We start from the raw sequence: 12,079 nt of genomic DNA, 5'->3' as shown, positions 1-12,079 counted from the left end.
CTCAATGGTCATGAGTTTGAGCAAGCTCTGGAAGATGGTGAAGGAGGGGGAAACGTGGTATGCTGAAGTTCATGGGGTTGCAAAGAGTTGGACACAACTGAGAGACTGAACAATAACAACACTTCTGGACTCCTGAGAAAATGAAGACACTAGAAATGATTCTGGTCCTCAGGCAGATTATAATCTGTTTGAGAAAACAAGGTATATGTTAATAGATGAGTAGCAATAAAATGAGATGTGTAGTTAGTGCTACTGAGGACTCAGATGATAAGCACAATAGACATCCAGAGAAGTGAGGGTGGACCCTGAAATGCTAAAATTAGGGATACTTATGGGAGAGATGGGGGCTTCCCAGGTGGCAATAATGGTAAAGAACCTGCCTGTTAATGCAGGAGATATAAGAGACACAGGTTCAATCCCTGAGTTGGGAAGATGCCCTGGAAGAGGGCATGGCAACCCTCTCCCATATCCTTGCCTGGAGAACCCCATGAACAGAAGAGCCTGGTATGCCACAGTCCATAGGGTCCCAAAGAGTTGGACATGACTGAAGCAACTTAACTCAGCACAATGTTTTCTTATAATCACGTCACCTGTATTTGGCTCCAATTTTCTTATTTTATATGGGTTAGGCTAGGCTATGCTGTAGTAATAAATTACATAATTTTAAACAAATAAGAGACAATAAATGCTGTTTTTTCAAAAACACAATATTTGGTGGATTGAATGCTCTTAATTACTCACAAGCCTCCAGTTTTGCTCAGAGCAATGGGAAGGGTAAGCCTGAGATACTGGAGACACCCTCTTCCACCTGCTTTTCACTCTCAATCTCATTGAATCCTGCTGCAGATTCCTGGATGACAAAGCACAAATCTCTTTGAGTCCTGACCAAAGAATCTCTTCTAAAGTGTTTCCTAAGCACCAGAATTTAACTGAAAGGACAGACTTTTGAATATTTTCATTAGGCAGGATGAGAACCTAAGGTGGAGAAGGAAATGGCAATCCACTCCAGTACTCTTGCTTGGAAAATCCCATGGACGGAGGAGCCTGGTAGGTTACAGTCAATGGGGTCGTGAAGAGTCGGACACGACTGAGCGACTTTTCACTCTCATGCATTGGAGAAGGAAATGGCAACCCATTCCAGTATTCTTACCTGGAGAATCCCAGGGGCAGAGGAGCCTGGTGGCATGCTGTCTATGGGATCGCACAGGGTTGGACACGACTGAAGCAACTTAGTAGCAGCAGCAGCAGAGCCTAAGGACCATGACAATGGCTACCACTGATGATGATCAGGACTCTCACAATGACTTGTTGAAGTGTTGAATTTTATTAATTGCTATTTTGGCTTCCCTCATAGCTCAGTTGGTAAAGAATCCACCTGCTATGCAGGAGACCTGGGTTTGATCCCTGGGTTGGGAATATCCCCTGGAGAAGAGCAAGGCTACCCACTCCAGTATTCTGGCCTGGAGAATTCCCTGGACTATAGTCCATGTGGTAGCAAAGAGTTGGACATGACTGAGTGACTTTCACTTAACTTATTAATTACTATTTTATGACATAAACAAAAATGATACAAGTAAAGCAAATGACTGGTCTAAACTTGGGATAAATCCCAGCATTAAAAATTATACCAGAACTTAAAATTAGTGGCCTAAAATTTTTGGTATTCTGGAGAATTTGCTTTGTCTTTTCCACAAAGCTTTGATTTTCAAGCTATGACTTACTTCTTTTAAATTGTTTCTTTTTTATTCTTCTTCTTCTTTTTTTTTTCAAAATCCACTTGAGATATAGTTCATATAGTAGAGAATTCACCCATTTAAGTGTATAATCAATGGTGTTTTAGTGCATTCACAGAGTTGTACATCCATTACCACAATCAATTTCAGAACATTTTCATTACTCCCAGGAGAAACCTTGTGTTCCTTAGCCATCAATCCCAAACTCCCATAAGCTGCCCCCTCCTCCAGCCCTGGGGAACTAGCAAACTCAACTCTATGGATTTGCCAATTGTGAACATTTGATATAGACATATGGACCTTTTGAGTGCATTCTTTGACTTAAGGTAATGTTTTCAAGGTTAATCCATGTTGTAGCTTGTATCTGTACTTCATTTGTGTGTGTGTGTGTGTGGAATAATATTTTTTGCTTGTATAAGCCACATTTTATTTATCCATTCATCAGTTGATAAACATGTAGGTTGTTTATATGTTTTGGCTATTATGAATGATGCCTCTATGAACATTTGCAAACAAACATTTGTGTGCACGTGTGTTTATCTTTCTCTTCAATGTATACTGAAGAGATGTAACTGCTGGGTCTTATGGTAATGTGACCATAGGTTTAAACATTTGAGGAATGGCCAGATTGCCTTCCAATGTGGTTGTACCATTTTCCATTGCACCCAGTAAAGTATGAGGTTTCCAACTTCTACACATCTTCACCAACACATCTTCCTAGTGGGGTAAAGTGGTACCTCGTTGTATTTCCCTGCTACTGATGTTGAGCATCCCTTCATGAGCTTATTATTCATTTGTATATCTTCTTTGGGAAAATGTCTATGTAGCTCCTTTGTCCTCTTTAAAAAAATGGGTTGCCTTCTCATTAATGAGTTGTAATAATTCTTTATGTATATTTTTTAATACATATCTTTTACCAAATATGTTATTTACAAAAAATTTTATCCCATTCTGTGGGTTCTATTTTTTCACCCCATTCTTGTCAATTTCTGTAAAGAAACCATCTAGGGTTTTGATAGTGATCACATCACATCTATGGATCAATTTGGGGAGTATTATCAACTTAACAATAGCCTTAACTCTTCCAATCCATGAACGTGAGATGCCTTTCCATTTATTTAGTTCTTCTTTAACTTCTGTCAACAAGGTCTTATAGATTTCAGGGTATTCATTTTACACTATTTTGTTAAATGTATTTCTAAGTATTTATTTTTGTTGACGCTATTGTAAATAGAACTGTTTTCTTAATTTCTTTTGTATTTTTCTCATTGCCACTGTATAGAATACAATAGGCTTTTGTACATTTTTCTCGCATACTACAACCTCACTAAGCTTGTTTAACAGTTCTAATAGTTGTTTAGTGTATTCCTTAGGATATTCTATACATTAGGTTGTGTCACCTGCAAATAGGGTGGTTTCCTTCCACCTTTCCAATCGGATGCCTGTTACTTAAGATTCTTGCCTAATTGACTTGGTTATACGTTATAACTCCTTCAGAGGATATCATGGATCATAGTGACAAGCTCCATGCCTCTCCCAAGCTCTTTATTCCCAAATGCCATTACTGGAGTAAGTGGTCATCTGGGGTTTACTACTAGGTTCCTCATCTTAGGAAAAATGGGGAAAAGGGGAAATTGAGAGGGAAAAGAAAGAGGAGTAAAGGGAGAGAAATAGGAAGGAGGTAGGTGAAGGAGGAGAAGAAGGCAAAGAACAGAAAAGCTAAGAGTTGGTTCTGGAACTAAAGCCTCTCTGAGCACTGAGTATGCAGTCATGCCAGCAGTGAAGTTGTTGTTTTTAAATTTTTTTTAGTCGATTTACAACGCTGTATTTATTTATATTTTGGCCATACTCAGCAGCATGTAGGATCTTAGGATCAAACTGGCACTGCATTGGAAGGCAAAGTCTTAACCACTGGACTGCCAGGGAAGTCCGTGAAGCTGTTGGTTTTTGTGCATGGCCTGAGCACCACCAGGAAAGGCAAGAGACGGTGCTCTAGGATAGTAAAGGTTTTCATTTTATTCGTGTAAAGCAGAAAAGCATCGAGTCCTTATGCAGGATGGGCAGCTTTAGAGAAAAGAGTATCAAGATGGTAAACAGTGCAATGCAGGTTTCCATGTAGAAAGCAGTGATGCGGTCCTTGTCAGTGATTTCTGGCCAGGACCAGAAGGGGAAGCCTGGTTTGTGTTGCTGCTCTTCCTTGGCCACTGACGACCATCCATCTGGTTGCAGGTGAGCAGTAGCAATGAAGAAGTAACTGCGGGGAGTGCCGTTTCAATCCAAATGCCCCACCCCAAATGCGGCTCTATGCTGAGGACCAAAGATAGCCTGAGGATTATTGACTTGTGATTAATTCATTCAATCTAATTATTGACTTGTTTGAACTTGGGTAATCTGAGGGCAGCTGGATCCAGAAAAAGACTGGTATCTGAAAGAAGTATGATTTTTCAGAGGCTTTGGGGTTATAAGTAAAACGCTTGGAGTACGTGACTTTTTTTAAGAGAATTAATCAGAAAGTGTGCACGTCTGAATGTGGGTAGCACAAGGCAGTGAACTGTGCCACTTCTGGAAAAACAAAAGGCAAACGGGATCCTTGAGGAAATGGGCTAGCTTAGAATTATGAATCACTGAGCCCATTCCTTATAGTGATTAATGATGAATCCATGTTTTAACTTTGGATGAAATAATAGGCTGCATCCGAGTCGCTCCATTAATCATCATAAGAATTAGGCTTGTGCCAATTCATTACTGCAGGGTCGACATGTGCTGAACAGTTGAGTCGAATTTCAGGAAGGGGTGAACTTTAGGCAAGGGCTGGTTTAAAAGAATGCAAATATTAGGATTCTATTCTCTCCTGGATGGGTGGGGATTTATGAGTGGAGAATAGATCCTATTATATCATCCCTCCACTGGACCCCTCCTCTAGAAGCGTAACAAAACACCACTACAAAGTCTTTTCCCTTTTGGTATTCAGGGGCGCAATACAGTAGATAACCAACATAGATCGTAAAACCTGGGGTATTTTTTTTGCGTGTTTCATGTATTCAGAAAGCGATTAACAATCTACTGGACACTGGGATTTCAGCGGGCATGAAAGTAGGCAAATTTAAGCCCACTGCTCTTTCTTTGAAGAACAAATCAACCTTGCAAAATTTCTGCTTTTCTAAAAACTTCTTAATATGGGTAATGAAAACTTGAGCTACAGGCAGCAGAAGGAAGAAGCTTGGTCCTTGTAAGCCAGTAGTCAGACTGGATTCATCATTTGGTCAACTTCAAAGCTCTTGAGCTGAATGGGAGGTAAAACAGTGGTTTCAACAGATTAAAATTAATGTGCTTGAAAGATATATAGACGGTGTCGATGTCTCTTGTCGTGGTCGGCAGTGACGGAAAATCCAAGATAAAGTCATGCAGTCCTGGATGCCAGTGATTTTGATGGAGTAGAAAAAGACTCACCCAGGGTACAAGAGAGATCTATTGTTATGTCTTAATTTTATTGGCTGTAGGGATCTTTAAGAATCCTGAAACACATTTGAGTCATCATTTGGAAACTTGGCTTATTCTATGCAGTACAGTTTTTTTTTGGTCAAATCAAATGCATATGAGTCTTTTTTTTTTTTTGGAAGAAAACCTAAGATTGGATCAGAGTTTGAAAGTTTATTTTAAGAGATATTTTTAAAATACAGATTTTCTTAAGATAGATTTCATCAATATTTATAGGAAGAAGAAAAAGAACAAAAAGAATTAGAAAACTTGAATCAATGAGATGTACATACAGAGTTTTTGTGCATAGTTTAGACACACACACACACACACACACGCACACACACAGTTTTGCATAAAGCTTCTGTCATTGAAATCTAATAGCTTCTCAACTGATTTCTCTGACCCCAGGTTCTTCCTCACTCAGTGCATTTCTCATACCTACCAGAGAGAACTTCTTACAACAGAGAATGTGTCTGATGCCTGCCTGACCTCAAACTCCAGTGAGGGGAATAGACACAGCTCCCCACTCCCAAGACCCGGGCATCTATCTGAAGGCATGTGAGTGGAGGATAGGTACAGGGTGGCAGGGCATGACCTGGGACACCAGAGCCCAATTCTCACACCAAGCACCATCTGTGCTCTGAATAAGGCCTCACAGATGCTTAGAGATTGTAATTTGTAAAATAAGTAAGTTAATTTCAAGGTATGTGTTATTGTATTTTTTTACATGTGTTTTCTTAGTCGTAGGTTATTAAAAATATAGCCATTTTCATGCAAGAGATCCCTGAATTTTGTGTGTGTGTGTGTGTGTGTGTGCTTTAAAAAGGGAACTTCGTACTCAGAAAGGCTTTCTAGGTGGCGCTAGTGGTAAAGAACCTACCAGTCAATGCAGATGTAAGAGACTTGGGTTTGATCCCTGGGTTGGGAAGATCCCCTGGAGGAGGAAATTGCAACCTTCTCCAGTATAAAATTCCATGGATGGAGTCTGGCGGGCTACCTACAATTCATAGGATCACAAAGAGTCAGACATGACTGAAGCAATTTAGCATGCATACTCCAAATACGTAGGAGTCAGCAGCTAAAGGACAAAGTAAGAATGTGTTGCCACTGATACACATGACACGCCTCACCAACTTGAGCCACAGACTTGAGGAGCCTCTTTCTACTTCTCAGCCCCATCTTGATATTCTCTGTTTACCCCCAGGGCTGTTCCGGAGGCTGGTTATAATTCTCCCAGCGGAGTTTTTGGTCACTCCACGTGACATGCTGAATCTTAGATCCCCCACCAGGAATTGAACACACGTCCCCTGCAGTGGACGCTTGGAGTCTTAACCCACTGGGCCACCAGGGAAGTCCTCTCACTGCGGGGTTTTTGCCTTGCTTTGCTGCTCCATTCCAGCACTTACTTATCGCTGGATGCTGGAGTGTTTTTCATATCCTACCACCATTTTGCCTATCTACCCCTGTCCATCCACTCTGTCACACCTGCCTTGATGAATCCCTCCTTCACCCCTTCCCCAGCAGAGCAGGGTTCTTTTGTAGGCTCTTGGTTAAGGTTTGTTTAATTGAACAAAATTAAATCTGAAGTCACTGTGCGGATTCAAACATGGCAGGAATGCTGTCAATGGAACTCTCCAAAAACAAACAAAAAGCAAAACGGGGCACAGACACACACCCGCTATAGGTAGGTGGCCAGCTGTCAGTTTAACAGCCAGATAGAAGATCTTCCCAAGGGTTGAAGAGATGGCACACAGGAAAGCAAGCTTGACATTCAAAAAGGATTTAGAGTGAAGGCTAAAGAGGTTTTGGGAGCCAAACAGCAAAACAATCCTAGAAACAGGTTCTGAGAGCCAGGCTGGGCACGGGGGAGGCACATAGTGATGGTGAGGATTAGAGATTTGGAAAAGGAGTACCCAGGCTGCTCCAGACCCCGAGATCAAGGAGCTCCTGGCATCTCTCAGTGCACGGTGGATGGTGCAGGGGTGCCACAGACCCTGGCAAGTTGATAAGCAGCCCAGGTGCAGGCTGCCGGCCCGGGTAGGCTGCACTGAGGCATTTGGCAATATGGAGACCCCTGATTTTGCTCCCTTCACACAGAGGAGACACAGCTATAGAAATCTTCCTGGGTAAACTCCCAGGCCTATGAAGTTTATAGGTAAGAATCAGCCTGACTCAGCTTTAAGGGACTTACCAGTGAAGTAGAGAAGAAAAATCCGGGTTCCTTATCTCAGGATGCCTAGAGGCAAGCAGAGGGCCAGGTACTCAGTGTTGATGGAATGAATGAATGCGTGAGAAAATGGGTACAGTGGCCTGGTTTCATGTGATGGCGCGCCTGGCAGGGGACCAAGGCAGTGATGGTCCTGAATCGTTGAGAAAGCCATCTCAGGGGATGCATGGAAACTGGCTGAACACTACACTCCCTCTCTCCTCCCATATGGTTGTCCGAAGGGATTTTAGACACTTTGATCAGCTAATCCCTGTTAGCCAGAATGAGGAAGCAGAACAGATACAAGCTAGGAGACAATCTGAAATTATTAAGGGTTGGTCTGCAGGCCTCCAGGTGGCTCAGTGGTAAAGAATCCGCTTGCCAATGCAGGAGACATGCGTTCGACCCCTGGGTTGGGAAGATCCCCTGGAGGTGGAAATGGCAACCCACTCCAGTTTTCTTGCCTGGAAAATTCCATGGACACAGAAGCCTGATGGGCTACAGTTCTTTGGATTGCAAAGAGTCCACCACAAGTGAGTGCACACACACACACACACACATGCGCACGTGCACACACACACACACACACCCCCCCAAGGGTTGGTCTTCACATCGAAGAGAGTGAGAAATTGTCTAAAAATCAGGCAGAATTCAGGACAAAAGCCCTCCTCTGCTCTGTGGAACCCAATGTACTGAGATTCTGGGTCTGTGCTGACTAACCTGGATCCGCAGAGAGTCCCCTGTGAAGACAAGCATGAGCACTGCAGAAGCATCTTCTGCATCTCCGGTGGCACAGTGTGGCATCAATTAGCACAAACACGTGTTTGCTGGATTGAACTGAAACGTCATAGGAGCTGCTTTGGAAATAGTTCCTCCACTCTTTGAAATTTCCAGAGCTCAAGTGACTGCTTTTTCCTTCAAGTTGGGGTGGAATTGTGAACCGATGTATCTTTATGATCTCTGGTTGATTGTCAGTTGAAAAGTGATTCACTCAACGAATGTTTACTGAGTGCTTGCTCCACACTTGGGATTCATTAGGGGACAAAGAAGATAGGAATTTCTGTTCTTTTGGGTCTTCCATTCCGGGTAATGACAATCTACATTATTAGCTGCAAATGTATACTAATGGCTACATTTCTCCTTTGTATCAAAAAGAGTGGCTCTTGCTTGGTACTTTTGTGTGCCATTCATTTCATTGTTGACTACTTAGTGAACCTTTAATTCTGGCATTCAAAGCTCTAAATGGCTCCATGGATCTTTGTTTCAGTCTATTCCAATTTGTCACTCTTTCTGTCTCTGTCTCTGTGTGTGTGTGTGTGTGCGCACGTGTATCTTTCTCTGTATATACTCACACTCAGATGATACATGTATCTCTAACATTTGGAAGAAACGATGAAAGGGACATCTATTATTATACTTAACGTGTGTGAACCTAGCTAAGATCATTAGAAGGTCCAAGAAATTTTCTGAGACCCAGCCAAACTAAATACGAGTCCTAATCTAGGGGGTGTATTTTCTCCTGACTTTGTTGTTCCTTTCTACTTACAACCCTCTTGGGTGGCTGTGTCCTGTCTCTCTGTTGTTACAAAGCTCAGCTCAGAGTCTGGAGCTCGCTGTTTAGAAGGCTCTTCTTTCTTCAAGGGGTCAGGCAGCTCTGCTGAGTCAGGGGCCCGTGGGCGTTTCCTGTTCAGCCTTGTATTCCAGCTTGCTCATTTCTCTTGGTTCTGAGCCACATTGCCTGGAGCAGGAAAACAGCCTTTCCTGCAAGATCAGGGAGAATTTTCCTCAGCAAGATGCCTGATCGGAGGGAAAAGGGTGAGCATGCATTCTCTCATCTCTTTGGGGACTTTAAGCAGTTTTCTCTTTGGGGATTTCTCACCTGCCCTGGCAAAGCCCTGGCCTGTCCTGGTGTGATGGGGGAGAGTGACTAGAGGGGTCCCACCGAGTCACTGGTGATGCTGTTTGTCCTCAGGCTAGGGGGGGTTGTACTGGGTCCACTTTCTGCTTCCAGTGATTTTTGCACCTTTCCACATTCGTAATTTAAAGAAAATACTATTACCCTTAAAGTCTAAAGGCTTCCCAGGTAGCACAGTGGTAAATAATCCATCTGCAAATACAAGAGACACAAAAGACACGGATTTGATCCCTGAGTTGGGAAGATCCCCTGGAGAAGGGCATGCCAACCCACTGCAGTATTCTTGCCTGGAGAATCCCGTGGACAGAGGAACCTGGTGGGCTACCGTCCACAGTGTTGCAAAGAGTCGAACACGACTGGGCACACACACAGTTAAGTTTAAAGGAAGTAATTTCCATAAAAGAGCCTGGTTCCTGTAGGCTACTGGGGAGGGGGTGTGTGTGTGTTGTAGTGACCCCACCTGCTGCTGCTGCTGCTGCTGCTGCTGCTAAGTCTCTTCAGTCGTATCCGACTCTGTGCGACCCCATAGACGGCAGGCCACCAGGCTCCCTTGTCCCTGGGATTTTCCAGGCAAGAGTACTGGAGAGGGGTGCCATTGCCTTCTCCAGTGACCCCACTTAGGGTTGCCAAATTAAGCAACTACAAGCAGGAAGCCCAGTTTGGGTGGAATTTCAGATTGGCAGCTGAAGGACCCCAGTTGCCCCTGAACACAGCTTCCTTACCTGGGAAATTAAGGTTCCTCTGCTCTGCTCCCTCTCTCCCAAACAGGGGCAGCCTGCAGCTCTGACCAACTGGCGGGCCGGGGTGGGGTGGGGGGGTGGCGCACAAGAGACAGCCCCCCTTTCTCAGGGAGGGACCCTCAGTGCAGGCCCTGCAGGAGTGTTGCTCCAAGGGGCCAGGCAGCAGCCGGGCTCCAGGGGGAGACCCGTCCTGAAAATCTGCTCCCTCCAACATCCCTCCCTCCCCTTCAGAGGCCGGTTTCTCAATGTCACAAGAATCCCTGTCTTAGAAGGGAGACACATCTAAGACAGCAATCTATGAATATGATCTTATTTTCTCCTTCCCGTAATTAAAAAAAATTGTGAAGATTTGTAAAAATAAGCAGGATTCTTTTCCTGAAGAAAATGCGATGATGTTTAAGAGAACATTGTTAGATATGAATATTCAGCTTTTGCTGTGCGAAAAACTAGAAAATTTGTGAACATAAAGATCATAATATTTGTTAGATTATTAAAATTCTCTATGTAATGATGGCTCATCACAGAAGCCAGATGCTCCTCTCCTTCTAAAAGGCATTGTCACTGTCCCCAAGAGAAAATGACTCAGCATTTTTTTTTTGTTGTCTTGGAATTTACTTTTGGTAAAGATAGATGTGTCAGATATGTGTTATCCTATGAATTTAGTATGAAAAGATTGGGAGTGGGAAAGAAATACAGGTAGGGTCCATTTGTGGCTTTATCTTTCACATTTTAACTTTAATTCAATTAACTTTTAGTTATCAAATTCTAGCTGTATTTGTTGATTATTTCTATGTTGATTTGAATGCTGCTATTATAATCTATTTGTTTATATATAGTTCCATTTCTGGTCTTCTACTTTCTTCTGCAGACCTTTCTGCCTTGTTCTTTACTATTATTAGACTTTTTACTTTTTAATTACTGTGGCTTTAGAACATGTTGTAGCATATGGAAAAATGAGTCTTCTTTTCTGTTGTCTTTTTAAAAACTATTGGCTGTTCAATATTAATTCTACCAAAGAAGTCTATAAATGATTCTTATAAGCTTCAGAGAGTTCCAGAGAATAGCAAGAAGAGACAAGAAGGCTTTCTTCATGATTAGTGCAAAGAAATAGATGAAAACAACAGAAGGGGAAAGACTAGAGATCTCTTCAAGAGAGTTGGAGATATCAAAAGAATATTTCATCCAAAGATGGACATAATAAAGGAGAGAAATGGTAAAGACCTAATAGAAGCAGAAGAGATGAAGAACAGATGGAAAGAATACACAGAACTGTACAAAAAAGACCTTAATGAGCTGGATAATCATGATGGTATGGTCACTACCCAGAGCTAGCATTTGGAACTCTTATCCGAAGAGAAAGCTAAACCATCCCAAACTCTACATTTCAAAAACTGCCAAGTAAGAAAAAATAAAAAGAAACCAACCGAAACACTAAAGGGCTCTAGTGTCTAAAAGAAGCTTCAACAACTGCATTTACCTTATGCTAACTTTTCTATAAGAGGCCAGTTAGTAAGTATTTTGGGCTTTAGGGGCCTGCAGCCACTATTCAACTCTGTCCTTGGGTTTTGTTTTTATTTGAATTTTTTATTTTGTAGTGGGGTACAGTGATTAACAATGTAGTGACAGTTTCAGGTGAACAGCAAGGGGATTCAGCCGTACATACACATGTGTCCATTCTTCCCCAGAGTAATTGTGTGTTGAAAGCAGTCATAGGTGACAAATAAATGAATGACCATGACGTGCTCCAGTAAAACTTTATTTATGGATAATAAAATTTGGATTTCATATAATTTTCACGTCATGAAATTTTCTTCTTCTTATGTTTCTTTTCAATTGTTTGAAAATAACAAAGCATTTTTAGGTTGCCAGCCCTAGATAGCAGGTGGCAGACCCTGCCTTTACCCACAGGAAAGACTCACTTGCCTTATGAACCAGGGTACAGTCCTTTGATAGGGCCAACACCACCCAGAGAAATAAAATTAAATAGCAGGAAGAGCTTGATGTG

Source organism: Bubalus bubalis, chromosome 15 (assembly GCF_019923935.1).
Source record: "Bubalus bubalis isolate 160015118507 breed Murrah chromosome 15, NDDB_SH_1, whole genome shotgun sequence".
NCBI classification, from domain to species: domain Eukaryota; kingdom Metazoa; phylum Chordata; class Mammalia; order Artiodactyla; family Bovidae; genus Bubalus; species Bubalus bubalis.
This window is presented reverse-complemented; position numbering follows the sequence as displayed.